General features: G+C 35.6%; 1 protein-coding gene across 3 annotated transcripts in view; it reads right to left on the bottom strand.

The window, feature by feature from the left end:
• The window catches only part of LOC126756223 (mucin-5AC), a 96,699-nt gene extending 73,328 nt beyond the window's left edge, over positions 1-23,371 (bottom strand). The window contains exons 1-2 of one of the 3 annotated variants that reach the window (XM_050469124.1): positions 22,671-23,371; positions 19,589-19,873 (exon numbers count right to left, since the gene is read on the bottom strand). The gene's annotated coding sequence lies outside the window, so the exon portion shown is untranslated. Of the gene's footprint in view, positions 1-19,588; positions 20,216-22,670 lie in introns of those variants that run through there. The other 2 variants (XM_050469125.1, XM_050469127.1) reach the window with 2 other exon arrangements.
• Between the last annotated feature and the right edge of the window lie 2,055 nt (positions 23,372-25,426).

Below are 25,426 nucleotides of genomic sequence, written 5' to 3'. Positions count from 1 at the left end.
TGGCAATCTCGTCACTTATTTCGTTTCCCCGAACGCACTTCCGGCCTAGAAGCCAGTATATACATATGCAGCCGATTTTCTACGTCATTTTCTGTGTTGTTAACCATCTCAGCAGTTTTTCTGACCGCAAAGACTTCTGTCTGAAAGAAGATGCTGCAATATTCCGAAAGCTTGTATGATCGCTGAGATCTAGCTCTACACAAAGATCTCGCTTTTGATCACCTTAAATCATAGCAAAAACTTAATGAATTAATTTTCCATCATTTATAAGGTGGCAAGCTCTGTTTTAAAAATTTTTCGTTGCAAATGTATTTTAAATGTATTTCTTACAAACACATACTGTATTCTACCTGGAATATATTCTTTTAGCTAAATTAAACATGAATTTTACTTTTAGGATAAGTTGGATAACCCTTTTTAACTTTTAGGAACCTTCTACAACTGAAATTGGATTTTATTGGGAACATTCTAAATATTTCTATACTTCAGATTTGGCAGCTCGAACATATAAAACCGCCACTTCAATACTGAACATACTTCAGATGGTTTGAAAATACTTTTGTCTCATCCATGTAATTTGAGAATATAGGTATACATACGTATGTTAAATTTAAATCCACATCAGCTCAAATGATGAAGTGCAGATTCCGACGATTCATCTGTAGTGCGATGGCATTGTCATGCTTGAGCCTCTATTGGGGTCTTGCAAACATTGACATTTTCTATTGCGCAATCGCATGCAATATGTTGCTATGCATTTGAAAGCAGCTTTGACAAAGAACAACAAACAAAGCGAAAAGTTGCAATGAATAAATAAACACAGGGTGTTAGTGAACAAATAAATGTAAACAAGACTTTGCAAAATGGCCAACTCAAGAACTCCAGTTTTGTATTCCACACAAAATGCATTGTTCACATTTGCTTTTAAGGCTCAGATTGCGAACAAAAAGCAAATAAAAAAATTAAGAAAATTGAGTGTCCAGCAAGCGAGTTTCTTTTGTATGCATTTGAGTTTCACATAAATTCGAACGTTCAAACGCGAAGAATTGTCGCCGCATATGGAGCCGTGAAACTGTAAACCGCACATTTTTTCACCTAATGTCGGCTAACCTTGAGCTAAAAAGCAATACACAATGTGCGAAAGATGCCTAGAGTACTCTTTTTTTTAGGACTTACAAACAACCGTTATGTCGCCAGTGGTTTCTGAGTGTCCAGCAAGCGAGTTTCTTTTGTATGCATTTGAGTTTCACATAAATTCGAACGTTCAAACGCGAAGAATTGTCGCCGCATATGGAGCCGTGAAACTGTAAACCGCACATTTTTTCACCTAATGTCGGCTAACCTTGAGCTAAAAAGCAATACACAATGTGCGAAAGATGGCTAGAGCACTTTTCGTATGTCGCCAGTGGCTTCTTTTTATATTGAACAGCTGCCGTTTTTGAACAAAGAGACATTTTTTGTTGGTCACTAAAGCAAAATTAAACAAAGCTTTAAAAAATTAACTTTTCGGATGACTTTATATGGCTTACGGCACTTAATTTAACTCAAACTTATAATAATGTGCCAAAATGATATTGGTAGCTTTTTAATCAGAGCTTTCCAGCCATGCTTCTGAAAGTTTCGATGTTTTCTCTCATGTGAAGTGTTCTGTAACTTTTATTTCGTGTGCTAACAGCTGTTGCATATTCGGCTTTAGCTAGCAAATGAACGAAGCTCCAAAAAATAAAAGGTCAATTGAGAATTTCCCGACCTGAAAAATAGATTTTTAGTTAGTATTAACCTTCAAAAGGCGGGTGTATAAATTTGAAAGTTGTCGGATCATTAGTTTGTGAATTATATCATTTGGAATGCAGCAACTTTTATTGTTGAAACCGAACCATCAAGTATTGGTATGCTAAGTTAGACGTGGTGAAATGAGCACCGAAGACGGAGAACGTTGTCACCGACGAAAACATCAAAACAGTCCACAAAATAATTTTGGATGACCGTAAAGTGAGGTTATTCGAGATAGCCGGCACTCTAATGATATCAACTGAACGTATATATCATGTCATATCATGTGTACGAATATTTGGGTATGGGAAAGCTCTGTGCCAAGTTGGGGATGCGCATGGAATAATTTTTATTGAATACCTTAAAAGAAGGGACTTCTATGAAAGGAAGCAACAAGCCTCGGATGGGAGACCCCCCTTTTGATGACGACCATGGCAAACGAAATAAGGAAAGGACTATCAACAGCGACTATTACACAGAGTTAATTGACCATTTGATGGACGAAATTACCGAAAAACGGCTGCAATCGAAAAAAGGGAAAGTGCTGTTTCACAATGACAATGTCACAAGTCAGTGAAATCGATGGCAAAAATTCATGAATTGATCTTCGAATTGCCTCCGTATACTGCTAATTATGTATCTTTATTTTACTTTAATTAAGATTCTTCTTCGCGTCGCTGATTAACTCTATATTAGCTTTCTACATAATTTGCGACTTCCTTAGTCGATGGCGAGGATTTTCAGCGATATTTTTGGAATGGTTAATGTTTATTAAGCGTGGATCACTTTCATAACTATTTAATTTGTTTGATATCGTTCTAATAGCTTAGACATATGTAAGTCTAAGTCCTAACGAGTGACCCTCTAATAGCATTAATTAACTTCAAGTAAACTTTGCAGCAAAAACGCACATCAACAAACACAAGGAAGGTTCGACGTCGAAAAGCTGCAATCATAACAGACAGCCGAACGACAGGCTGCCTACCTCGCAACGTTACGATCGGCCACAACACGTGTAGGATGGGATAGATACCGAGAGTTGAAGAGGAAAGCGAGACGCATTTGCAGACAAATGCGGCGGCTTACAGAAGGTTTCAAGACCGGAGCATACACTTGTAGAACCCCCAAAGGTGATCAGTCACCGATGCCCAGAGCATACTTAAATTATGGAGGGAACACTTCTCTACCCTGCTGAATGGCAGTGAACGTACAACGCCAGGAGAAGACGACCCCGATTCCCCAATCGATGACGATGGAGCAGACGTTCCATTGTCCGACCATGAAGAAGTTCGAATAGCAACTACCCGTCTGAAGAACAACAAAGCAGCGGGGGCCGATGGATTGCCGGCCGAGCTATTCAAACACGGCGGCGAAGAACTGATAGGGAGCATGCATCAGCTTCTTTGTAAGATATGGTCGGAAGAAAGCATCCATGGAATTTAAGTGTGCTCTGCCCAATCCTCCTCAACATCGCGTATAAAGTTCTATCGAGCGTATTGTGTGAAAGATTAAAGCTCTCCGTCAACAAACTGATTGGACCTTATCAGTGTGGCTTTAGACCTGGCAAATCAACAACCGACAAGATATTCACCATGCGCCAAATTTTGGAAAAGACCCGTGAAAGGAGAATCGACACTCACCACCTCTTCGTCGATTTGAAAGCTGCTTTCGACAGCACAAAAAGGAGCTGCTTTTATGCCGCGATGTCTGAATTTGGTATCCCCGCAAAACTAATACCACTGTGTAAACTGACGTTGAGCAACACCAAAAGCTCCGTCAGGATCGGGAAGGACCTCTCCGAGCCGTTCGATACCAAACGAGGTTTCAGACAAGACGACTCTCTATCGTGCGATTTCTTCAATCTGTGTACAGCTGCTGCCTCGATACCCGCGCCGTTAGTTCTGCTTTCTCCAGACTGGATAAGGAAGCAAAGCAAATGGGTCTGGCAGTGAACGAAAGTAAAACGAAATATCTCCTGTCATCAAACAAACAGTCGTCGCACTAGCGACTAGGCTCTCACGTCAGTATGGACAGCCATAACTTTGAAGTCGTAGATAATTTCGTCTATCTTGGAACCAGTAAAAACACCACCAACAATGCCAGCCTGGAAATCCAACGCTGGATAACTGTTGCCAACAGGTGCTACTTCGGACTGAGTAGGCAATTGAGAAGTAAAGTCCTCTCTTGAAAAGAACAAAAACCAAACTCTATAAGTCACTCCTAATTCCCGTCCTGCTATATGGTGCAGAGGCTTGGACGATGACAACAACTGATGAGTCGACGTTGCGAGTTTTCGAGAGAAGAGTTCTGTGAAAGATTTATGGTCCTTTGCGCGTTGGCCACGGCGAATACCGCATTCGATGGAACGATGAGCTGTATGATATATACGACGACATTGTCATAGTAAGTATGGACGAAATCACTCCAGCTCTGAAAGTATTCGACGCAATACCCGCCGGGGAAGCAGAGGAAGAGGAAGACCTCCACTCCGTTGGAAGGACCAGGTGGCGAAGGACCTGGCTTCGCTTGGAATATCCAATTGGCGCCACGTAGCAAAAAGAAGAAACGACTGGCGCGCTGTTGTTAACTCGGCTATAATCGCATAAGCGGTGTCTACGCCAAAAAGGAGACGAAGAAGAAACTTCGTTTATGCCTTCGTATTGAACTTGTGAAATACCATCACTTTCCAGCTGTGTGAATTAGTTTTCTTCAAGTTTCAGTTAATCAGGAGTACGTAACCAGTATCGAACTAAAATTTATATTGAACTAAAAATAATGCGTTGAATTTCGTGGTTTGTTATTATAATATTTATATCTTCTCCTGAGTTTAGTATATAAATAAATTGCTTCGTATTATAAGCTCTCATTCACAAACTTTTGGAATAATTTTCAGGAACTACATTTTTTATTGTTTTTTATCTATAAGATTACGCTAGGTGGCGCTATGACAAAATGTTTCCTATTGTCTTAGTTTTAATCGATAAATAGCATTATGTTCGAAACATACTCTTTTTTAGCAAAAAATAAAAACTCAAAATTATAAAACATCGACAACGAATCTTGGGTATTAACAATAATGCTTCGATAGAATTGTTCTCACCGAACTAATAACATTATATCCGTATAATCAAATATACAGGTTTATGATAGACAATGCACCACTACATAGCGCACTGCTGCCGCCAATTGTCAAGTTCTATTTGCAGCTCAATTTGTATATTTACAAGTAATGAGTCTTGAAATTGCCCGTTCGCCCAACTCGTTTTCCGCTTCAGCGGTTACAACTAAATTGTAAGCGGAAAAAACTCTAAAATGTTTTATTATTATTTTCTAATGATAAAGCTCGGATTAACCGATTCATTAACGATGCAAATGGAAATGAGAAAGAAATGCAATGCGATATCTGCGCTTACGCTGTGTATTAAATGCCGTTAAAACGCTGATTTTTTGCGATTTAAGTTGCAATCAATTTAATTGTCAACCACTACGGCTGCTGTCGTACACGAAACACATACAGACACATATGCGTAAATGTAAATGCCTGTGATATAAAATCAATGTAATTTTAAACCTTCCACATTAACACACGCCAGTGGCAGCAGCGTTAACCAACACTATTGATTAGCGTATTGCGCATTAACCGCTATGCCAACTTAAAAGTGGTGAACGGTAACGTTAAAGGTGCCTAAGTACGAGTTAATTAACTCATTATGCTAACGATCCGTTTGAATGGCCACCACGAGCGGTTGCGAGTGGTAGTGGCGCAGCGTTTAAGGGGCGTCATGGCGGCAGCGACGTGCTCATTATTAATTGGTAGCTTGTGGCAATTTCACCTACATATTTCTATGTGGCATGTTTGCCGCAGCTTCCTACTCGTTTACCGCTAAAGTGTGGAGCTGACGCGGAGCGCCAACCGTTCGTTGGGTGCGTTGGGGAATGTGCACACAGTTCGCTGATTCGCTGGTTGGCTGGATGTCTGATATTTGCGGTATTTTAACGTGTTCAATTTGCGGTCGCTGCGATGCCGCTTCGAATTACCAATGACTACGAATAGAGATATGAGTGAGTGCGCGCAGCCGCAAAGTCAAATGCCTCGAGTATTTATGTATTAGATTTGATAGTTTTTCTTGGTTGTCTGCTATTTTTATACTCCATAATTTTGTTGTCATAAAGGTATTGTGGTCGAATTTTTCCCAGGCACCGAAAACTTTGATTTCTGATTTTAAGTATTGACTTGACTAGAATGAAATAAAGTTCACGTTGATTGGAGGGAATTGAAGATATTCCAATCTGAAAGACGCTTTATAAACATCAGAAAAAGATTACTAATTGGTTCAAATGTTCGAAGGCAGAAATTCCTTCCAATCAATTTTTCTGATTTATAGCCATCTCATATAAAACATTTTAATTAAATTTATTTTTTTTAAGTAATTTCTTGTTGGATTGCCCTGAGAAGCTTTTATTTTTTTTAATGTTAGGGACTTGGCAAAACCGATTTTTAAGTGTACGATACACCCATCTCATGTCGTGATCTTAAATCTGTACAGTTAATGTACTTACATTACTGATCAAGTGAGGATATAGAAGAGGTATGTATTTGTACATATGTATATATATGTACATTAGAGTGTTTTTTTTAACTATTCATTTTTTTCAATCCCATCATGACATTTCCTTGGAAATACCCTAAAAAAAATTCCCTGAAAAAATTCCCTGAAAATTTGAGCCTAAATTAACATCAATTTGGACTGATAACTAAAGGCATTAAAAAAAAACCACAAGAAAATGCTCAGGACAATCGCAAAAACGTTTTATCTTTAAATTTTTAAAGCCATGAAATGGCACATTATGACTTTAGACACGTATTCCTCAGAATTGAACACTCTACAAAAGTGCCCAGTGTGACAAAGTCGAAACTCACACCGGAGAGGTAGTACGGGGTTCTAAACCTGACTTTTCCACGAAATTCGCATTTTTTTGAATATACCGGTATTCAAATAACGGTACTTATACTAACTAATTTGTCCCAAAACAAACTACTGGTATAAATAAAAAAAACTGGCATAATCAACAAGATATTGAGTTGCTAGATGTTATAGCGCCGATGGAGACATTATCCATTGCTGTCTTTATTTCTCCAAATTTTTATATTAGTGAATCGATAACCGAGAAGAGATAGAATTTACGATTTAAATGACTATTCATATACTCTCTTGCATTGAAATCAACTGGATAATTGCAATCTGTTAAATGTTAAATTTCTACAAAAAGGCACAGCTCACATATAGTGAGTTAGAGAAGTGGCGAATCGAAGAGGACTAATAACAAACACATTAGCAAATATTGGGGGAGTTTCTTTTGACTCATCGTCTTGTTTCGTTTTATATTAAAGAATCCTGCCCAGTATAAATACCTTAAAAGTATCGAGCTCAATAAAAGTTATTTCTAATGCAAATTTAATACGATCTTGCCTTCAAATGGCGTGCTTGAAAGCGCTGCAATACATACTTGCTTTGAATAAAAGTTAAAAACGCTGTTTAAAAAATTTCTAAGCAGCTGTTTCGCTTTCTAAGCCCCACAAAGTATGTAACTACTAGCAACAAGGCGCGGCCACCCCATTAGCTGCGTCAGGCGGGTGATGTCATGCTCAAGCCGATTTTTCATTTATATTTTATATATTCTTTATTGTTGCTTTTGTAATGCTATTAAATTTGTCTATGCAATTATTTGCCACTTAATAAGTTCTTATTTCATTTTTCAAGTTCTCTCCACACGCATACGCATATTATTGTCGATTCTCTCACTTCCAACATTCGTATGTTATTTACTTTGTTTGCTTCCAACGCATTCTATGAGACTGATATCGTTTAGCATTAGTAAGTCACAATTTTTATTTATTTATTAATACATATACATATATGTATATATGTACAAGCGTCAGTATTACTACTGTTGTTGTTATTGTTCAATTGTTGTTGTTAGCGCGCCTGACTAGCACTAAAGAATTTGAAGGTTAAATTGCCGGTTTCTGGCGTGCCAGCAGTTATTCGAAAAGCTTAGAATTAACATTTAAAATTGACATTTGTAGTCGACGTATGACTCGCGGCATCTGTCAGTGTCACTTCGTGGTTATGCTGAAGCTGTCATTTTTCACATGGATTTTGAGTTATATGTTGGGGGTACGTTATTAATGTTCCACATCACCGAGCAGAAATCATCACATGAAAATCAATTGATATTATTTATATTTCGTTCATCTTCTTCTTCTTTATTGGCGTAGACACCGCTTAGGCGATTATAGCCGAGTTAACAACAGCGCGCCAGTCGCTTCTTCTTTTCGCTACGTGCCGCCAATTGGATATTCCAAGCAAAGCCAGGTCCTTCTCCACCTGGTCCTTCCAACGGAGTGGAGGTCTTCCTCTTCCTCCGCTTCCCCCGGCGGGTACTGCGTCGAATACTTTCAGAGCTGGAATGTTTTCGGACAACGAGACCTAGCCAGCGTAGCCGCTGTCTTTTAAATCGCTGAACTATGTCAATGTTGTCGTAAATCTCATTCAGCTTATTGTTCCATCGAATGCGATATTCGCCATGGCCAACGCGCAAAGGACCATAAATCTTTCGCAGAACTTTTCTCTCGAAAATTCGTAGCGTCGACTCATCGGTTGTTGTCATCGTCCAGGCCTCTGCACCATATAGCAGGACGGGGATTATGAGTGACTTATAGAGTTTAGTTTTTGTTCGTCGAGAGAGGACTTTGCTTCTCAATTGCCTACTCAGTCCGATGTAGCACCTGTTGGCAAGGGTTATCCTGCGTTGGATTTCCAGGCTGACATTTTTGGTGGTGTTTACGCTGGTTCCCAAATATACGAAACTATCTACAACTTCAAAGTTATGACTGTTAACAGTGACGTGGGAGCCAAGTCGCAGGTGCGACGACTGTTTGTTTGATGACAGGAGATATTTCGTCTTGCCCTCGTTCAATGCTAGATCCGTTTGCTTTACATATGGCTCAAGCAGCTCACGACTTCCGGTCTTTGACCAAGTATCCTCTGGGTAGCCTAAGAACATCCGTTTGAAGGCGAGCTAAAGTGAGAAGGCGAAACACTCCCATCACAGGGTTGTGCGCTGGGTTTGGGACCCGCCACATAAAAAACGCCCCTTTGAAAGATATTTCATTCATAATAATCTGTAACTCTCATCTGGGTCATTAAATATTTTAGGTTGAAAGGTATTATTTAAGTTTCTTGTGTTTTTAAGGGGGAAAGAAATTGAAAGATAATACTTCATACCATACATAGAGCTTCTTCAGTTGGCATCCTGTAAAATTCTTAAGCTGAAGTAGTAGCCTGTTACAACTTTCACAACTAGGAAGAGGCTAGAAAGAGTTCACGGGAAGTTATATGAGGACAATGGAGCACCTATTCCCATTCCATTGTTAGCGGTGCTAGGGTGCCTTTCCTTGCCAGAACCTCAGCTTTACAGTTACCTGCGATTTAAAAACGCAAAATTTGGCCGAGTTGACAGTCCATGGCCGGATAAAAAATCCGGATCCGCTCTTATTACGTAGGCCCGGGGTGGACATAGTCGATAGTCGATAAGTACAGGTTTTATGTCGAGAATTTACAACATAAAATAATCGTTAAGTGCGTTTTGAGATACATTGCAGAAATGGCAGTTCATGAGCAGATAAAAATATGGTTTATTTTTTGTTTTCATTGCTGCCTCAATTAGAATCACAAATCTCAGTAGTTGTATAACCGTATTGGTTCCATGATCTTGATTAACGAAATCCAGCAAGACACAAAATAAAAAATAATTAAATTAATTAAGATAAATTAAGTTAAAATTTATAAATTAATTTTTTTCATAGAAATTAAATTAAAAAGTATAAATTTTTAGTCATTGAAGAACTGAAGAAAATGTTTATATCGTCGGAACCGCCATACAAATGAAAATCAACAAAGTTTTGTATAAAACATTTTTTTATATGACAAGATATCTTCACGAATTTGGTATGGATTATCATTAAAATCAAGCACTTGCATGAAAAAGTTCTTATTTGAAACCGAAATGAATGTTTTTTCAACTTCTTGAGCTCGGAGGATCTTCAAGTCGTCCGATGGTGTTCATATTGAAATGGGGCTTAATACGTATAGCAATTTGAACTATTGAAGAATTAACAACTCGAATAAATCAGCATTTTACGCAATATCGGTGTAACTTGTGCTATAATGAGCTCAGTCAACGATTGCAAAAAATGTCAGATACATATGTTTGCGTTGTAATTGCGTTTGTAGTCAGTCCGCCGAAGTAATTAGCATTGCAAATATTCAATTGTGTCACAACGAGATAAATAAACATATATCCGTAATACAAAAATAACACTTCGCTTACAACACAATCAAGTTTTCAAGAGGCCTCTTTGTAGAAGTAAAATCGGCAAATGTATTTATCACTTTACAGCACTTGTCAACCAAACACGCTAATGCCCAGCTAAACTATTGGATAACTAGTTTTGGGCGTCTATTGCTTTTCTAAGTACTAAATATACATCTATATCTATTTGCCGATCGCCGCAGCCTTGTCACGTTTACGGTGTATGTACATATATCTTCAATTATGAATGAATTTACTTTGTTCTTCGAAAGGCAAATAAAAATCGATGTCCATGTTCTTCTATTTATTGCTAAGAAACCTGTAACGCCATGCGCAAAGTGCTTGTGGCTGTGTGCGTGTCCGACGCTTACCCAATGCTATACCGGAAATAACTAAGAGTAAACAATAGAGGGGGTACTCATATACCCTTTTGTATACATGTATGTACATATGTATGTGTGGGTTTACTTACAAAGTGCTGATATGACTTTACCTTTAAAGTGAAGTCGTAATGTTGAGAATATACCAAATTTTAAAAGCGGATGACAAAATAGTGGCAATGAAACAGTTAGTCGTCGAAAAGAAATCTATGCCACAACCGTATCTCAAAAATGTGCACCAGCATGTAGTTTTTACATGAAAATCCAATTTAATTTTTCAAAATACATTAAATGCCACATTATTTTGAGTTTCCGCCATTATCTTTAGACTGTCTGGCAAATTTCAAAAACTTCAGAAGAAGATTAAAGTCTATATATGTAGATACCCATTTGGTGGAGAGGGTTGTCCTCGGCAAGTAAGTACTATAAACAAGAAAATGTGTTAACCTCTCGCATCGAAGCTATAATACGAGTATCCTTCACATTTACAAAATATTTATTACAAGAACTTTGATCGTTCATTTTATATGGCAGCTGTATAATATAGTTTTCCAATCTGAGCAATTTCTTCGGAAATGGAATGTCATATCCTAGACAATAGCACGTGTACACTTGAGCATCGATCATTTAAATTGTATAGCAGCTACATATATGCTATAGTTGTCCGATGTTGGCGATTGCGACAAATGAGCAGCTTCTTGCGGAGATAATGACATGAGCAAGCTTTCAGATCGATATCTCAAAAACTGAGGGACTAACTCTCGTATTTTAAGACAAACAAGCAGAATTGCCGCATTTGGGACGAAGTGCTATCTAAGTGATTCAAGAGCTGTCATTTCATCCAGAAAAAACAGCGATTTGGTGTGGTTTTTAGGCATTGTCGGTTCATATTTCTTCAAAACTGATGCCGGTGAGAACGTAACCGTCAATGGCGACCATTATTACCGACTATTTGATGCTTGAAATTGAAGCTCGTGATCTCGGCTACATTTGGTTTCAACAAGACGACGCCACTTCTCACACATCGCATCATGGATTTATTGAGAGAATACTTCGGTGAGCAGATAATTTCACGTTTTGAGCTGGTCGATTGGTCATCAAGATTGTGAGATATCACACCATTAGACTTTTACCTGTCTCGATATGTAAAGTCTTAAGTCTATGCGGATAATCCCGAAAATCTTCGCATATCAAATGCCAAAGAATGTTCTTTCGAAAGATAATAAAATTTCCCCATTAAAATTGAAGTTTCTGTGATTTTCTTTAAAAAGTATAAGTATGTATATAATAAACTATCATTCAACATGACGATGCCTTTGAAAGAAAGTATAATTTTAATTCAGATATGTTGATGTGTTTCAAATATTATCATAGAATCTAAACATGAGCGAATTGAGCTATCTTCAGAAGCTCTGTGAAAACGTAGTCTTCATCAAAATATAAAATTACATTCGAGAAAGTTATAAATAAAAAGAACATCATTTTTTTGTTTTGAAAGAGAACTCTGATACAAAACTACGACAGCAATTCGTACTTAACGATTATAGACGAAGTGTAGCTCTCTTTTTCTCTCTATGAAGTCACCGTTGGCCGTATTTTTTAATACTCTACTAACGTATTAGTAAACCTGGAACACCTGGTATTATTCTTCTTTTCATAGTCGTAAGTTCTGAATGAAATTTTTATAGTAAGTTAACGTTTCTCCATAGTGATAAGAATCGACACACATATGTACTTATGCGAATAGGTACATGTGTATGTATTTTATGTACTTCAGTGCAACTTTCTCACCTCACCGGCATGCAACAATTTTATCGATTAAACACTAAAAGTCGCGTGGCAGCAAACATTCGAGCACAACACATGTATTTTTACAGAGGGTACATGAAAATTTCCCTGAAGTTATTGCTTATATTTTCCACTAAACTTCGACTGCACTAATTTCAACAAAGTAGTGAAATCTCACACCATTGACCAGGTTGCTTCGCTACGCCGAACGTGCTTTCGTTTTTGGCGGAGGAGTGCTGTCGCGTGCATTTACTATATTGTTATACCTATACACAAGCTTATATGCATACATTTATGTAATTTCAAAGGTATATGTGTACAAATAATGCATATATCTGGGTGATGGAAATTATATGTTGCTCCTTCGGTTAGCCGCGGTGGCGTCGTAAGCGTGGCTAAAAATGTGGCATGACGTTTTATTGCGTGCTACTATACATACACATATACTAAGATATATGTATGTACATACTTATATATCTGAAAACACACCCAAGAAAATCCTTTGCTTTCTAACTAATTTCCTCGCACTTATGTTTTTCATAGTTTAAATATATATAGATATACATGCATACATACATATATATTTTGTTTTTCCCGAAAATCAGTTTATCTTTTCTTGGAAACTTATTGGAGCACATAAATTCATATTTTTTCAAGGATTATCATATTTTTTAGTTCGTGGTGAAGTCAGCTGATGTCTTTAATGTATTTATATACATTATGTATAGTCGCTTCCTAATTTTCCCTGAAATGAGAATGATCTATGACATTCTGTCAAACTCGGAGTTGTTGTTATTTTTTTTTAATACAATAAGTTACAACAATAATATTTCAAAGTTGCTTAGCTTAGTACCATGGAGTTGACAATGACGATCACCCGAACTCTGAACGATTTCCTCACATCGGCTACTCGTTATGAATAGACATTTATGAATATTTCTGAACTGCGAGTGAATGTTAAAATTTTGCTTGATTAAACATAATAAATCGCTGAACTAAGCCAATAGGTAAACGTATATGGGTATACCAATTTATACATAGATAAATCAGTACTTATCACCCTGATTGTTTTATACACAATAAAATAATTTTAGAGATTCAATCACGATATTTCTGCGAATATTATACAACACTACAATCGAATATATGGGACATACGATTCTAGCTTCATGCCGTTCTTCGTTTTAAGGAGTTACATGGGTTTCACGGCTTCAAAAAAATTTTTGTTGTCTACTCTTATTCTACGATTAATAGTGTTGGAGTTACTACCTTGAAAAGTTGCGCGCTCGAGCTCAGCTATATAGTCATTGAAAACTTGAAAGGCGCTTTTCTCGAAACTGTGTTTTCAACGTCGGTTGTGAAGATTTCGCGCGAACTGCTCAACCGATTTTAATGATTTTTTTTTTTTCAATTACATCTATTTAAATAAAAAAAAAACTATGAGAAATGTTCTCCAAAATTTGTATTTTTTTTTGTAAAACCGTCTGTCGAAAATTTTAATTTTTTTTGTTTTTCATTCGTCCAATACCTGCTACATATGTATATTCCGAGGGACTACCGGAAATGACGGCATAGTGTACCATCAGTTACACAAATTGTAAAGAGAAGTAAAATCAGCTGAGTATGTTTTCAAATTTACTTTTTAAAACCCATAGATTCCATAGCAAATATATTTCTATGGTATAAAGATACTTTTGGCGGTAAGAACTTTATTCAACACACTATCTCGAAAAAGTGGTTAACGTCAATTTCCGGAATAGCCTTCAATGCGTGTAGCGAATCACGTTTAATGTCTTTAATTTACTCAAAACGGTTTCCCTGGAGCGGTCTTTTGAGTTTGCTGAATAGCCAAAAGTCGGAACGAAGCTAAATCAGGCGAATATGGTGGTTTCGGCACGATCATGGTTGAATATTTGGCGAAAACTCTCAAAGAATCAATGTAGTATGCGCCCGTGCATTATCGTGGTGCATGAACCAAGAGTTGTTGGCCAATAATTGCGGCGTCCTTTTACGAATAGCTTCGCGCAAACGACGCTTAACACTCAAATAGTATTCCTTTTTGACAGTTAGGCCGGAGTGCCAAAGACAAGAGTTCGGATTACACCACACTTCGATAATCGAAGAAAACTGTCAACATAACCTTGATTTTTGACCTGCTTTGACGTGGCGTATACTAAACACTAACGACTTGTGGTACAGATATCACTGACAGTCATACCAATCTAAAAAAAAATATTTCGACGAATGGGGTTTCGCGCCAATTTAAAATTAATAGTCTTACTATTAGTTGCCCTCAGTTTTTTATTTAAAGTCTATTATCTTATTATTCAAATTTTCTTACCAAACGGGTTTAACAATTATCTGCTATATCGTTTTAAGTTTCAGTAGTTCGTAAAAAAATATTCTGAAATTACGCGCTTCGGCCAAGTAAATTTAGGTAAAAGTTTAGGCTGGATTTTCTACAATCAACATTTCGATACTTCTATGAATATTTAATATAAAATATAAAAAAATTACAACAAATATTATATAATGGCCACCACCCTAATGTGAGCATTTACATACAACTAAAAGTGTTTTGCTTTGTTATGAATCTTTCATATTGTTATTTACAAACCAATATTGCCCAAATTAGCCTAACATATTGCGTCAGGTGAAAATTTTACGACAGGAACGCATATTTATTCACAAACAAATTTTCGATAAGATAAAACCAAATTAGCTCTTCGCCTACGCGCCGATAAATACGCCAAGCGCACTTACCACTCATGTCCATATACCATATGTGCTGGTATACATATATGTATGTGTGTGTACATATGTATTCGTATATGCAACTATGCATGCCTTGATTGCTAAAACACAGCCGATAGATAAGCGATTAGATAAAATTTGGAAAAACAAAAATTACTTTTGATTCTTATTTAAATGAAACATACATACATACATGTACATAAGTATATACATATATACATTTGTTTGCATATATTTATCTAAGTTTGTGTGTATTTGTGTGAATGCAAGCTTACGCCCGGATATTGTTGGAGATCCATTATAAAAATTATGGTAGACAATAAATTCGCATGCTAGCCAACCATTTACCAGGCGCGTAATTACCCAACACCACTGCCAGAGGTACACCACTACTAAACACTGCGCGCAAAAACACTAAAAACACCAAACAAATGTCATTTTGCGACACTGCCGTGGAACTCTGCGTTGAATTAGATATGCAATGTTTGTTTTTTACTTGCTTAATGTATGTAATTTAAGCGAAATGACAGCACCTACACGAGGGAGTAACGAAACAAAAAACCAAAGAAAAAAGCGAAGAGCAAATTAATAACGCCAGCTATGCATATTTGTTGCAGTCTTAAGTAAGCTTTATATATTGCTTTATTACACATTCAACATAGCTGCATGCAAAGGTGTAAATATGTAAATACATAATACTTACATATTTATTTTATAGTATATAATAGTTGACAAATTTATCGTATGTGGGCAGGCTTTTTATTGTGGGTGTATATCAGTTAGTCGTTGCAAGTGTTTTGTTTTATTACAGTTACTTATTTTTTACAACTACATTTTTTATAAAACCGGAAACAAGCCTTAGTTGTATTTCATTTATTAAAACAAGTTAAGCCACATGAACCACTTTCTGTAAACTTCTTATATAAATGGCAGCTTTGCTCAAAAAATCGCACATCGCTAATCGTAAAACAGCTGACTTTGTTGGAAATGAAAAGTAAACAAAGCACAAATTGTGAGAAGCGTAAGTTTCAGTTTCAGTTGAAATGTGAAAAGCAATAAAAAGAAAAATTCCTACCAAGCAATAAAATGTACTTAAAGTAAAAGTGAAGTACAGCACATCCCTTGGGTCATAAATATTTGTGTCAGTAGGTGCAGTGCAATCTATTAGGGGTAGTGTTTCAGGCGAAATACTCGGCAAAGTCGTAAACTGACTACTTTAGCCGTTGAACAAAACGGAGTTCATAATGAAAATGAGAAAATGAAATTCAGTATGTGCGCGAAGTTTTAAATATTTTGGTAAAAAAGATGAAAAATCTCTGAGAGCTGTTGCAAAAATTGAAGCCGCTCCATCTTCCCAAGCTACAACCCCTCGCTCTATGGGTGATAAGATCCACTTCTGGCTTAATGGGTAAATAAGCAGAATTGCCGCATTTGGGACGAAGAGCAACCTGAAGAGATTCAAGAGCTGTCATTTCATCCAGAAAAAACTAGGGTTTCGTATGGTTTATGGGCCGGTGGAATCATTGGTCCATATTTCAAAAATGATGACGGTACGGAACGTATACGTTACACTTTTTCCTGTGGGTATGTAGTCTAAAGTCTGTGCGGATAATGGATTCAGGCCTTGGAGGAAGACACCACGCGTGTCATTCGCCAATTACCAGTTGAAATGCTCGAACGACTGATCAAAAATGGACTCAATGGATGGACCATCTGAAACGTAGCCGCGGCCAATATTTGAAAGAGATAATCTTCCAAAATAAATGTCAAAGAATGTTCTTTCGAATGATATTAATAAACATTCCCAATAAATTTGAAGTTTCTGTGTTTTTTCTCTAAAAAAGTAGAAAAGTATTTAGTGTTTTGGTCACAAGCACCACCTATTATGAATTTCTTTGAATCTTTTTAAAATTTTCAAAGACTTCTGCACTAGTCTATAAGCACCTTAAGAAGCTATCTTAGAATTCTTACTAATAGTATTTGATAATCGCTACTGTTTCGTAGACTTTTTATTAGTAAATATTGCAGAAGTTCATTTATTATTAGTTACATCTCGGCCTTTAAAACTGTTTGATACCAAAAGAAAGTACAGATAGGTAACATTTGGCGTTCTCTTTCTATCTTTACTCTAAACTTTAGTGTCCGAAGCGTCGTTAGGCCTTCTCTAGATTGGTTAAAGTAGAGAAAGCAAAGCAAGAGGTCTAATCAAACAATTTTCTGACATGCAATAAGCAGTCAGACGTAGCTACAGAACTCTGCGTTACTGTCGACAGTCATAGCTTGAAAGATATTCACAGGTAATATTATCTTTGAAAACCATGTTCGCTTTGAAAGTCAACATATAGTATATTCACTCTAATACAATTTTGCATTTTCCACCGCGGCCAAGGTCGTTTTTTGAACCCTCAAAGCTCACAAATATTCAAGAAATTTTCAAAGAAAATTACATATGCATATAGTACATTTTTAAGGTGTGTAAACGAAGTAACCACCAAAGCCAAATCCCTATCCACTAGTTTTCATACTAAATTAATTCTAACATGTGGTATTAGACTTACATCATAAATATACTTACATATGTATGTATATATACATATGTAAATAATATTTTAATAGTATTTTATACTATATTTTCCACACAAAGCTTACCACACAAAAACACGAAACTTGAATCGTTTATTAAGTCCTGACCATGCGCCGTTGAAACGCCCACACCGCGAAAAACTAACATTAGCCAAATTAGAGGAAAAATTGAGTTTTCTTATGAAAACAAATTGCTAATGGAAACCGTGTTCAATGGACATACATATGTTTCTACATATATCTGTACAGTGGACTACATGTTTGTGACTTTTGTAATCCGAATATAATTATTAGTAATAGGTCGATTGGGACACAACAAAAGATCATATGAGCTTCGAAAGTATGGACACTTTTGATCTTTAATCCAGTATCTCTCTCTAATACTTTGCAATTATGGAGTTCCACTGAGTATTCTTTAAATATGACCTTGAACTGTGTTTTTTTCGACTGCCTTTGGACTATAACAGGTTTATACCTTTCATAAGTGAGAAGAAACCGCCTTAACTTAATCGTTTCCCTATTTATATAGTTTCTCTAATATGAACGGGTGTCTTGGGCATTTGAAGGATCTAAGTTGTAAGCTTGCTTCGTGATTTTTGTCGGCGATGTTGAACTAAAACACTTGTTAAATACTTTATATGCCGTTAAGAAATCTGTAAGAAAGATTTTAGCGTTGGCTAATGTTAACTTAAGAAGACTTAAGACCTCCGACCGTCAAAAGATTGTGGGAAATCAAAAGATCTCTTAGATACTTAAGAATGTAGCCAATTCAATCGCTACTAACGCATAGTTTTATTGTTGAGACCACTCTATATAATTACTGCGCCAGAATTTTGTACAGGAGGTCCTGTAAGACACTTATAATTTATATACAAAATCATTATGATACTCTCATAACAACAAGTTTGTTACTCTCTACAAGAAAATTTAGGCTTATTATATAAGTATGTTTAAACTCTAAGAAGACAATGACATTTACTGATGCTTTGTGCTTTCAACGATTATCTTTTCTTTTACTTCCTTCTGTTTAATACCCTTTAAGCCTCTTCTGTAATCTTCTAAAGGCAGTTTTCTCAGTTTTTGTCAGCTTTTCTTCTATTTTACTGCCGTAGATACAGCTAACGCGATTATAGCCGAGTTAAAAACTGCGTGTCAGTCTTAATCGAAAACCTTCAAAGCAGGACTGTTCTCTTCCATCGGATAACATGACCTAGCCAGCGCAGCCGCTATCGCTTGATTCGCTGAACTATGTCAATGTCGCCGTACATCTCATACAGCTCGGCTTTGCCAGTGACCATAAATCTTCCGCAATACCTTTCTCTTAAACACTCCTAGGGCCGACTCATCAGATGATGTCATTATCTATGCCTCTGTTTGTAACGTTTGGTCTTTGTGTGTCGAAATAGGACTTTACTTTTCAATTGCCTACTCAGTCCAAAGTAGCGCCGGAGTGATTTTGCGTTGAATTTCAAGTGTTGATGCTGATTAAACTGAGTGTGGCTCCGCTGAAGCTCTCTCCCTTTAGCTCTTACTCGAGGCCGGCGAAGAGGACGCAAGAGTATAGCCCTACGATTGTAACTGCTAACCCATAAGCATGACTATATTCCACTACATTGAAGTTCTGGTTAGTTTTACTCCTTTTTTCGGTTTTTTAACCAGAACTTAAAAACAATCCTAAATATTAAACTTAAGTTCAAAACTCACGACTTGGTAGAAGTTGTACGGCAAATATTTTCAAAATTAAGTCCATGGATCACTTAAAGCTATTAATGAATAAATAAATACTTTGTTGTTGATTTCCTTATAAAGTCAAGTTTCTCAATACCATTCCCAAGTTCCTAAGCATTCGCAGCACTAAACTTGTATAGATTAAATAAATACCAATATTTTCAACAAAAAATATTTTGAAAGTTTGCTTAGTGTTTAATATTTACCTGTTAATTCGAGATTCGCGATAGAATTGTAATCGGCTCACGTCATTAATGCCAAGTAATCCACCACACCGTGTAGTGTTGAAAATTAAACTTGTCAAAATCCAGTTCTGAGCGGAGTATTAACGTTGTTTTCATGTTTTTGTTTTTAGTTTCGTGCAATTTGTTGTATTTTTTTATTCGCTTAATTCATTAACATTACAACAATAGCGAATACGCACGAATACCTTTGGCATGAGTTATGTTCGCATATTTATGAAAAGGCCAAAGGGTGTTCACAGCAGGCAACTTGAGAAATAAGAATTTGTTGTGCTTTTACGGTTTTTTTACGTTTTCTTGTAAAGGTCGTTTGTAAAAATAAAGTGGAAAACAAAAGCAACAGCAACAAGCTGCTGTTCGACTTTGAATTGCACTTGAATTCGCGCGAAGATTGAAATAAATCTACACTCTCAATATAAAACACGAATGCGACTGCTTTTTCACTTTTCACATTTCACTTTGTTGTTGTTGTGCACTTTTTGTTGTTATTTTTCAGTACTTTGCAACTGTCACTTTATTATTATTACGCTCCAGGTACTAAGGTACACTTTGAGCAGATATTATTTACATCGTACATTCTTATTAACGAGTATTTAACTTAATTATTAAACGAGTATATAAATTTGCAGTGAAATACATAACACTGTTTACATACATACATGCCTACATATCTACATATGTATGTGTATGAATATAAAGAGAATTTGTTGTTAAGGTACGCGATTGCGACTTGTGTCAACAAATAAACAACACAAATGTGCGCGCAGGCGGAGGAGGGTGAGAAAAAAGAAGAGTAATAAAACAACCCGCAGAAATTACCTACACGCCAATTGGCGATAAGCTGCAGTTGAAAGTAAGTAAGTAGGCAGCTGACAAGCACAGTGGGTTTGGCCCTCATATTATTAATATACACAAATAGCAAAAAAAATATGTCGATACAATTTATAATAGAAATTTCACAATGTTAGCAGTAATGCAATGTGGAAGATGAAGGAGAAAGTAAGAATGTCAAATATACGAAATTATATACTTGTGTAAATAGATATAGATCCCTAAATGCATTCGCTATCAATAAAGAAATTTGATAAAAAGGAGAAAATGAGTTCAATTAGCGCTTGCCTTATCGACAGAAGACATGATTATTTGCAATTTTTACAAAAATAAACGGTAAAGTAAAAACAATAACAATAGTAATAAATAATTTTTCGAAAATTAATAATTACACACATATAAGAAAATTTGTTTTTAAAAATAAAATTTGATCAAGGAAATATGCGAATAAAGAAAATATACCAGCTTGTAGGAAAGTAAGTATAAGAAAAAAAATTCATAGATAAATATTCGGCAAAAATTTACAAACATGTTAGCCAATAATTTTATATTCCAGAATAATAATATTTTTATTAAAAAAATAAGAAAAATCGTTAGCCGTATTTCCTATAGCAACTTTAATAAAATGAACTTTCATTAAATAAATTTTAATTCGAAAATTATAATTTTTATAAATAATAAAATTTTGTCTCGTTAAATTACTTAATTAATATATAATTTCATTATTCATATATGAAAATTAAATTTGGCTAAAGAAGTTTTTCTTGTAGATTAACTAAACTATGTTTTTGTTTTAAAAACATTTTAGATGCCACAAAACATAAAAATATGTCTTAATTATTAATTTTTTATTCATATTTTAAATCAGTTTTGGCCTTTCTCGTTAATAAAAATACTTAAAGAGATTGCAAGGGTTTCAAGGCATCAAAAAATTTATTATTATTATGTTATTTAATTCTATAACATCTGTAGAATATTATCATAAATGCTCAAGTTGATTCGAGTAATAGTTCTGGAGCTGAACTACATACCAACTGCAAACAGTCTCTTAAAACTTTAAAGACGTTCTCTCGAAACTGTGCTTTTAAAGTCGATTTTCAAGATTTCTCGCAAACAACTCAACCGATCTTAATGAAATTTTATAGGTCTTTAAGATATAATTTAGAAGATCTTGAGCGAAGGTTTTTTTAATACAAATTTAAAAAAAATCGACGGGAAATATTAAACAAATTTTAGATTTTTTTGTAAAAACGCTTGCCAAAACTACAATTTTCACTTTTTTCTTCGTGCAATACCTAGTTCAGGTCTTATTTAGAAGTTAATTAAGAAGTTCTGCTGTCAACGCGGTGGCATCTTTTTTTCGAGGGAGTGCCGGAAATTACGTCGTAATAGTCGAGTTTTCAATATTATACTTTGAAAATCTTTGTTAAATATGTATTTTTGGAATAATAACAGGTTTGAATAAAATATTTGATTTTTGACATAAAAAAATATTGAAAATAAGCCGTGAGGAAACCCATGTGACTCCTAAATACCATAAATAATATTAACTTCAACAAAAGTACCAAAACAAATGTATACGAAACCAATGTTTTTCGAAAAAGTATAATTTTTTTAAATTTAGAAATTAAAAAATCCATTATAATATTATTGTTTCTTTTTGCATAACAAATAATTTTGCACCGATATAAAAACGGTAAAAAAAAATTATGAATTAAAAAGGACTATTTGATTAATTAAAAAAAAAAATAAAATTTCTAGTATGTTATTTACAGAAATACTTTTTTTTTACTTACAAAAATACTAATAAATATATTTTGTCTAATGTTTTTCTATGCAGTCTGAAATATGTTAGGTGGTTAAAAAAAATATAACTTGTATATATTATTTATAATTATATTTTTTTATTATACATATGTTATAAATAATTATACTTTTTATACCGTTATTTAGTTTTTAGTTTTTTATTATTTATGTTTTATTTTTTTTTCCTTTGTTACAAAATACACCCACCACAAAACCAAAGAAAATGCACAATATTTAAAAACAGCTGTCGATATCAGATTTAAATTTTCATACTTGCATATAAAATGAGCTTTTATGTGCGTATATGTATGTATATATGTACAATACCATAAATAATACAATATATCGTATTCTCCATACGTTCTCACATTTAATTAATCACAAAAATGTATTGAAATTTAAAGATCACCTTTTCAATAAAATTTTCTCCGCAATTCCACGGCTATTTCACACTGTCTTGCATCATCACCATAGAAATACTGCAGTGTACTCGTATGTTATATATTCTAAATGTCACTCACAAGACTGCCCGATTTACTTAGTCAAACTTTGCGCACTGCGGAGACACTGTCAGCACTAAAACGCTATCATGAATCTCCTTTGCATAGTACTTATGTGTAGAACTTTCAAATATTTTCCAAATTCGTTTCAAAAATCACTGCGCTTCAATTTTTCTTCGCTTCCTGCGCGTGTCGAAACACCTCAGTGCAAGCGACAACTACAAATATGAGTGTTTATTGGAGTCACACGCGCTGCGTTTTGGTTTCCAGAATGTCACATGCAATAAAACAAAACCAAAAAATATAATAAACGCAGCGAATGTTTAAGTTTTTTTTTACTTAAATTTTCTTGTTTTTCACACTTTTTGCTTGAATTCTCCACACTGCACTTGTGTTTTGGTTTTGTTTTTGGTTTTTTGTGACACGAACTAATAACAAGCCAACCAACCATTCGCTGCGAACGTCACTTCACATTTGAAGTGGCGACATTATGGAACGTTTGCGATTTGCCGCTGCTGGAGTCAGACCCCGACGTGCGGTTGCTTAGTTGACTGTGTTGTTGTTTTTGCTTTTTTGCTTTGGTCAAAAGCAAGCGGATAACAACACGGAGCGGTACGGAGTGGCAGAGCGCGAATGAGCGTTTCTTGTCGTGAGCAATGTGGTGTGAGCTGAGGTGTGAAGTAAGGTGTTGACTGAGGTAAGCGCTGCGAGTAGTGACTCAATAAAGTGGGCTAACACTATTTATGAGTTCTTTAAATATGTGCGGTTTATTGTACATATTTGAAAGTTTTTGCTTTCTTCTATGCACTCACCTATTATCAGCTGTGCGGATTGACACGAGTGACAGTTGGTTATAATAATTCGTCTGTGATGTCACAGCAAAAGTTGGTAACTCAAATTTCAGTTTGTTTATGTTGTTTGTGCTCAGCAGTTACTATACAGTTTGTTTGCTCACTATGACTTGTCGCTCAATGGTTGAGTAAATCTGTGCTAAAACGCTTTTACTCATTTGCTCACCTGCTTAAATAACTGCTCATTAAAGTTTGATGACTAAATCGGCTGAAACAAGTTTTGGAAAGAGAACAATAAATACGTTGTAAAAATGGAGAGTTTTTTAATTTCGAAAAGATTTTTTGGCATTTTTAAGTGTATATTATAACTAAATACTAAAAATAATAACGTAATGTTTCAACATTATTTCTTAAACAAGTAAGGAAGGGCTAAGTTCGAGTGTCACTGAACATTTTATACTCTCGCATGATAAAGTGATAATCGAGATTTCATTATACGTCATTTACATATTTTTCAAATACCGTATTTTTGTAAAGTTTTATTCCGCTATCATCATTGGTTCCTAATATATATACTCGTATTATACAGAGAAGGCATCAGATGGAATTCAAAATAGCGTTATATTGGAAGAAGGCGTGCTTGTGAACCGATTTCACACATATTTCGTACATGTCATCAGGGTGTTAAGAAAATATTATATACCGAATTTCATTGAAATCGGTAAGAAGTTCCTGAAATATGGTTTTTGGTCCATAAGTGGGCGAGGCCACGCCCATTTTAAATTAAAAAAAAAGCCTGGGTGCAGCTTCCTTCTGCCATTTCTTCAGTAAAATTTAGTGTTCCTGATGTTTTTTGTTAGTCGGTTAACGCACTTTTAGTGATTTTCAACATAACCTTTTTATGGGAGATGGGCGTGGTTATTATCCGATTTCTTCCATTTTTGAACTGTATATGAAAATGCCTGAAGAAAACGACTCTGTAGAGTTTGGTTGACATAGCTATAGTAGTTTCCGAGATATGTACAAAAAAGGGGGCGGGGCCACGCCCACTTTTCCAAAAAAATTGCGTCCAAATATGTCTCTCCATTATGCGATCCTTTGCGCCAAATTTCACTTTAATATCTTTATTTATGGCTTAGTTATGACACTTTATAGGTTTTCGGTTTCCGCCATTTTGTGGGCGTGGCAGTAGGTTGATTTTGCCCATCTTCGAACTTAACCTTCTTATGTAGCCAAGAAATACGTGTAACTTGGTATGCGCGTTCCTCCATAAAAACTACGAGTTCGTAGGGAGGTGTAATCATATGTGAGCAATAAAATCAGATATAAAATTTGAAGTAGCAAGAGGCACCTGTTGGCAAAAATTTTTTACAAAGTTTAATATACATATGTACATACATATCTCTTAATCGACTAAAGCTAAAGCCACAATTACCCAGATAAAATATTATAAGAACTACCGACAGTGTGAAAAAGAATGAAAGCGGAAGATAACCCCGCTCACTCTTCATATAACGGTACTGTTAAATCTACTAAGAGCGCGGTAAATCAATAACTAAATACGCCAGAGACGTTAAAAATTACCTCCGGCGGTGGTATGAGACGGTTTTATGGGAGCCGGGGTAAATATTGGACGATGGGTGTGGTATCACCCACTTTTTAGAGAAATTACATAAATTTTATCTGCGAGATTCTTCTCATATTCCTATGTCACAGAGCAAAAATGGGCGAAATTGGACTATAATCACACCTACTTACCGTATAACAAAATTTTAAATTCTATTTGATTCTTTTATTTTCCGGTATATTAATCAAGAAGTAATTAATAAGCGGCGGAGGCCGATGGATTACCGGCCGAGCTATTCAAACACGGC

The sequence above is a fragment of the Bactrocera neohumeralis genome, chromosome 4, assembly GCF_024586455.1.
Source record: "Bactrocera neohumeralis isolate Rockhampton chromosome 4, APGP_CSIRO_Bneo_wtdbg2-racon-allhic-juicebox.fasta_v2, whole genome shotgun sequence".
Lineage (NCBI taxonomy): Eukaryota > Metazoa > Arthropoda > Insecta > Diptera > Tephritidae > Bactrocera > Bactrocera neohumeralis.
The sequence above is the reverse complement of the archived record's forward strand: the minus strand, read 5'-3'. Positions and strand labels throughout refer to the sequence as shown.